The sequence below is a fragment of the Olea europaea genome, unplaced genomic scaffold, assembly GCF_002742605.1.
Source record: "Olea europaea var. sylvestris unplaced genomic scaffold, O_europaea_v1 scaffold489, whole genome shotgun sequence".
Classification (NCBI taxonomy): Eukaryota; Viridiplantae; Streptophyta; class Magnoliopsida; order Lamiales; family Oleaceae; genus Olea; species Olea europaea.
In genome coordinates this window covers 331,483-337,670 of record NW_019263203.1, presented here as the reverse complement: position 1 = coordinate 337,670, position 6,188 = coordinate 331,483, and the positions used below count along the sequence as shown (strand labels likewise).

The following is a 6,188-nucleotide window of genomic DNA, read 5'->3' as shown; positions in this document are numbered from 1 at the left end:
GCCTCTTTACCATTCTGTATAAATGGGCTATTAAGCATGAAAATCATGATTGATAATTGAAATGGAAAAGGGTTTAAATCAAAAATTGACTCTGGTACAAGTTTAAGACAAATCAATTTTCAATAGTTATTTTCTTGCACTTAATTCTTCATCAAGACACTCTGGGTTGAAACTGAGTTGAAAATACGGAAGATTTGAAGCTTAATCATCGAGAATCAACAGATGAAAAAATTATTTCAATAAAGAAAATTACCCTAAATCAATGCAAATATGAAATTCACATACTTTAGGTCACCATTCTCCAATTTCTATGCAAATGTTCTAGTTTTTTGTGAAGGTTTCGTAGAACTTCATACCAACACAGAGGAAAAGAACTCGAAGTTACAGTAAATAGTCACATAAGAATCCCGATAGTGATTAAAACCATACACATCTATAAGAAAACCGAAATGAATCCAGATGGTATGCAGATGGGAATTTAAGAATAGAAAAAATTTAGTAAATCACTAAGTTTATTTGGACTTTCTCCATAAAAGTATCAACTACAAATTCTTTAGAACTGTACAAGAATTCATTCTTTGTTTGTCGAGGAAAGAACTCATCAGAGATTGAAATATAGGACGAGAACAAATTACCTGTTTTGATGTGGGTTGAGATGAAATCGATGTCCTTGATTCTTAGCTTCTGAAAATGTTCTTAAACAAGAAAAAGAAAAAATAAACAAGGTATTGCGCATATGAAGATACGAAAACGCAAAAATTTAATCCTCAATTAAATCTCTCTGAGATTAGGAACTCCACTTTTGTTGATATCCGTTGGGATGCATGCAAATTTCTCTTTCAATATACTTGCGCATATGAAGATATGAAATGCAAAAATGTAATCCTTAATTAAATCTCTTTGAGATTAGCAAATAAATTAAATTAACAAATATAGAACATAAAAAACATCATTACATTAAAAACCTTAAGATTTTCAAATGAATAAGAAGACAATACCTTTACATTTCTTTACAAGACGCTAAAAGGCTGCTGTTGTTTTCTTGCTTTTGAATTTACCAAGAACAACACAATCTTTGACGTGTTTCAAAGAAACCAACATAACACCTTTAGTTGCATAATGAAATAAAGAAGCCACGTCAATGTCAATTATGTAACTCAAAAGCCCTTGCTGAACAAATATTCAAGGCCACAACCCGACAAACAAAATCTCAAGAAATCACAACTGAGGAACAGTGGTCCTGACTGCTGGAATTCCAACTCGATAGCACCTGGAACTCAGGCTTATGGAAGGAAAGAATTTTGAGAGTATACAAAGATAAAATCACACTAATATAGTACCCCCATACCCCGTATCATATAAAACACATATTTACAAACAAAAGAATCAGAACATAGCAAAATTCCATTGAAGAACACCCCCTAAAAATCTAAGAAAAAATTCAATGAAAAAGTGAAAAGGCACAAAAAGGAATACCTTAGCGTTGATTTCACCTTCGAGTTCATGAAGACAATTATTTATCCAGCTCTTCTATCTCTTGCCCCTTCTCCTCCACGATTATCGAAGGCATAGGTTGCGCTCGAGGAGCTTCGTCGAAAGAGTTTTTCAGCTTGAACTACAGTATAGGCACCAGTGCACCCTTTGAAGTACTCTCCTTCCCATTTTTATCTGACCAAAATAACGGTAGTTTACAACTCTCTCTCTGTGGAAGTACAGAATGAGGTAGACGAAGGAAATGAATTGGGACCTGAGTTATGAGCTATTTACTTAGAGGAAGACGTTATGAACAGTGGTAGAACCAATTGTGAATAGTAAAGAAACCAGAGAAGGGTGAAATAGAGGGTGCAAAAATGAATACTGAGCCCTCATCCTCTTTTAAGAGAGTGGAGATTATAACTAGTTAAAAATTCAACATCAAATCTAAGAATCATCATAAATTCATATTCCAACGTAAAATATAATTCAAGTTGATCAAGGTCAAGCGAAATACCTGCTTCGTGCTTACATAGTTTGTTGTCGTCTTGCTGACGAAGTGAACGGGACAATTAGATGAATTATTAAGTTTGTTTAGATGCTTTAAAAGCAAACTAATCAAATGCCTATGAGAAAAATTATAACCATAAACATAATATATCAAAAAAAAATTAAAAATATAAATGAACATAATAACAATAAGAACCATTTACACATTGTCTTTGATTCGGACATTCGATGGACTCTTCAAACTTAATAAAGATTAGAACCATGTTCTAAGTGGTTTCTAATCTTTATTATGTTCTAATTTTTTTAGAATATGTTACACACCAGTACACCGTTTTAATATGTTATAAAAATTAAAATTATAGCATAATAATATAACTCATAAACATAACATAGATAAAAAAAAAAAAAATCATCATTAATCAAACACATTACACATAGCAAAAAAAATTAAAATATCTGAACACCTTGCCTAAAAAAATCGTTTTAATACCCAAAAAAGGAGGTTATTTCAAATCTTGATACATGTATTAAAAAAGGCAACAATTACTAACCAATAATCGAAGGAAACGAGTTGTTGGCTAGAAATGGGGTTCGAATCGAATTCGCCGACAATCGATAGAAACTCTTCAAACTTCACTTGTTCTTCTTCCTTGTGGTCGATGACTCTCCTTTGAGATGGTAATTAGGGAAAAGAATAGAAAGATTGGGGATTAGCCTATTAGGGTTATTCAAAGATTTGAGAATTTTTGTTTTCAAAATTTTCAACCCAACAACCAGAGATGCGTAAATGGCAAGTGGAATGAAAGTGAAGGAGATATATTTGTTCATTTTGTCGTATAATCGGGTAATGTGCTATTGGGTATTTAAATAATATTTTGGGCCAAGTTGAATTTACAAAATGAGGTGGCTAATGGACTAAAACTAAAACATTTCAAACATTTTTTTGGGCCTTTTAATGGACAAGGACTTTGGAAGCACTGGGCTGCCCCCTTCACTCCATCTTTGCATCCCACCCCTCACTTTGTACCATCTCTTCCAACTCCAGAATCGTCATGCGCAGCAGCATAGCAAGGTGTTGCTACTACTGCGAGCAGTGGCAACTTAATTTGCCACCGTCACTATTGTCGGGGGGCTTGCAAAAAATCCAGGAGAACTAGGCGGTGGTGCTTGCAACGCGGTAAGTCCATAGGCGATGGTATGACTGTGCACAGGTTCTATTGTATCGGCATAGTCGTACTTGCTTTTTAGGTGTGATGTTTTATTTTCAATCTATATATTTTTTGGAGTAGTTTTGGTTGGTTATATTTGCCATTCTTGGCTGTGGCTGCAGTGGAGTTGATGTTGATGGTGCTTGTGAGGTGGTGGTCTTGATAGTGGTCGTGAAAATTTTGGATCTGATTTGTTGGTGGTGTTTAGGTAGTGATGGTGAGGTTGTACTCGTTCGGTTCTTGATTATGATCAAGTTTATCTGCATTGTGATTGTCTGTGACCAGATGTATGTTAATTGTGACTGTAGTCACAAATTAGAATAATATAGTCATAGGCAGTGAAACTAAAGACAAAATTGGTCAGAATTAGTAACAGATAATATAGGTTTGTGATTGCAGTAAAGTTAGAGGTGAAGGTGGTGGTGACTGGTGGTGGATTGTTGTACTGGTCTGCGGTGTATGAAAATTTGTTTGTGGTAACTTTTTGTCGGCAAGTATATGTTTATTGTGAAAATTAAGACCAATTTTGTGTTGATTGTAATTTGATCACATATTTTCACAGTTAAATACTGACTTGGTCACAGATGTCAACTGAATACAATTTGATCACAGTTAATCACATTAAATACAAACTTCCATGAGGTGGGAAGTAATATCCAGTTTTTAATTTTTAGAAATTATTTGGGAGGTGAAGGTAGAGGTGGAGGTGGGGTACGTGGTTCTGTGGAGTGGGGTGTGATTCCAGTTTTTAATTTAAGGAAATTTTTGGAACGTAGCGACAGAGTAGGGTGGCATAGGCAAAGGATGCATGGGATGGGTTGGGGTCTCCAGAAATGATTATTCTACTTGAATATAATGGAAACCACAATGGTGTTCTAGGGATGGCAATGAGTCGAGTCGAGTCGGCTCGCGAGCTGAAAATCAAGGCACGAGCTCGGCTCGAGATTTTTGAAAACGGACTTTTTTTGGCCCAAGCCAAGCCGAGCTAAAGCTCGGCCAAAAAATTAAGGCTCGGGCCGAGCTGAGCCGACTCGTTTTTGCCCTTTTTTTCTTTCTCTTCTTAAAAAGCAGCTAAGCTGCCTTTTAACATTTTTTTTTTCAGGCCGCCCCGCGAGCCACACAGGCCGACACCCCAAGATGGGGCTCGGCCTGACCGATCCTCGAGTCAAGCCGGCTCGAGCTTTTTGCGGATCGAACCACCGGCGGCCCGAGCCTTTTTGTCATCCCTATGGTGTTCATTATATGCCCCAATCATTACTCTTCCAAAAAGGATTTTCAAGTTTTGAAATTTTTTTATAGGTAAGTGGGGTGGGATGTGGATAATTAATTTCATTTAATTATATGTTATATATATTATTAATTGAAATTAACACTTGAATTTTGAAATAATTTGATAAGTTATACATTTTTCCCATTAATTAATTCAAGTAAGTAATTCGGGCCTATTTATAAGCAATCCAATTAATTAATTATCCAAAACTTGTCAATTAATTAATTGGTAAATCTTATTTTTCTAATTCTTCTTTTGTGTGTAATCCATTAGGTTTCCAATCACGATAGCTAATGATATAAATTATTATATCGATAAATCAAAATACCCATTTTTAATTTATCACCAATTCATATTTATCGTCCCAAATTAACATCTAGCAATGTATCAGGATAATACATAAATGTCACGCGATATGACAAAATCAAATTTATTCGTTTACCATGAAATTAATAGGAGTTTTCAATTATCGATCATATCACGTAACATTTCAAAAAACACAAGAATTAAACTAAACTGCTAGTTTTGATTTATAAATAAATTACGAGAAGAATAGTGAAAAAAAAATGGATCTAGCCTAGCATGATTTAAATAAATTACAAGAATAATAATAGAAAAATATCACTCGCATCATGAAAGAATACAAAAAAATATTGATATTCAAGTTCAAAGTTGATTTTTTTCAATTTCTTGATGTAATAGGCCTTCAATTCTTGCTAAGGCTTGATTTTCTCTCTCGAATTTAATGAATTATCCTCTTATTTTAATAAATTTAATGATAGTATCGTGTATAAAGAGGCAACACAGTTCTCCAATGTTTCTCCCAAGTTTTCTATTTATAAGGGTCAAATTTTGGTCAAGCAACAGTCTCAAAATTGTTGCCAATAAAAGTTTGAATCATGAAATGAAGTTGGTCTGTCATAAAAAAATTTGGACTGGTTACTTGCGTAGGTATAGCTATTGCGCGAGCAGGCATGTTGATTTGCTCTCGGGTTATGTAATTGATGTCATGCGCATATCGAAATAGTCTGTGAGCGCGGATTTGCTTCGTGTCATCCCTGAGCCAGGTTCACATATTTTGGTATGACTTTCTTTCTTGATATCTGATTAAGGTAATTCAAAATGCGTTGAAAAAATAACTCCAAAGATTATAATTCTTTTAGACATATAATTTCTCCAATTCGAACGTTTTGTTATCCTAAAAATGGGTCTCAAATTAAGGATAAAAATTCAGAGTATAACATTTTCGACTGCAAATTGATTTGTGAGAATATTTCAGCTATATTTCATTCCTTTGATTTCGAATTGCATCCAGTTGATCATATGTGATCTCAATCATCATCAACTATTGGATATTTACACTTCGGTCCTCAAACTTTGAATTTCTTTCATTTTTGCCCATTTTTCGTTCTTTTCTTTCAATTCCACTAATTTGCCTTGAGTTTTACATAATAAACAAAATTGACATCTAATTAAGTCATAAGTCATCAAAATTTATTACATAATTTCATTTAACGGCCCCAAATATATTATTACTGAGGGGATAAAATCAAGTGACACTTCCCTCGAGACAAGATTATTGAAAAATTAGGAACAAAAGTCTCACATCAACTGGATATGCCAATGATCTTGAATTAGTAACGGACATGAGCTACCGCTGATAAGCTAATCTGTTGGGACAGAATTCAAAGTTCCGACACTATATGCTATCTTTATGTGTCTATCGA

At 34.2% G+C, this 6,188-nt stretch overlaps 1 long non-coding RNA gene across 2 annotated transcripts in view; it reads right to left on the bottom strand.

The window, feature by feature from the left end:
- Positions 1-2,788, bottom strand: part of LOC111388379 — a 4,202-nt gene extending 1,414 nt beyond the window's left edge. The window contains exons 1-3 of one of the 2 annotated variants that reach the window (XR_002701556.1): positions 2,535-2,786; positions 999-2,024; positions 636-695 (exon numbers count right to left, since the gene is read on the bottom strand). This is a non-coding gene — a long non-coding RNA (uncharacterized LOC111388379). Of the gene's footprint in view, positions 1-635; positions 696-998 lie in introns of both variants that reach the window. The other variant, XR_002701555.1, reaches the window with a different exon arrangement.
- Between the last annotated feature and the right edge of the window lie 3,400 nt (positions 2,789-6,188).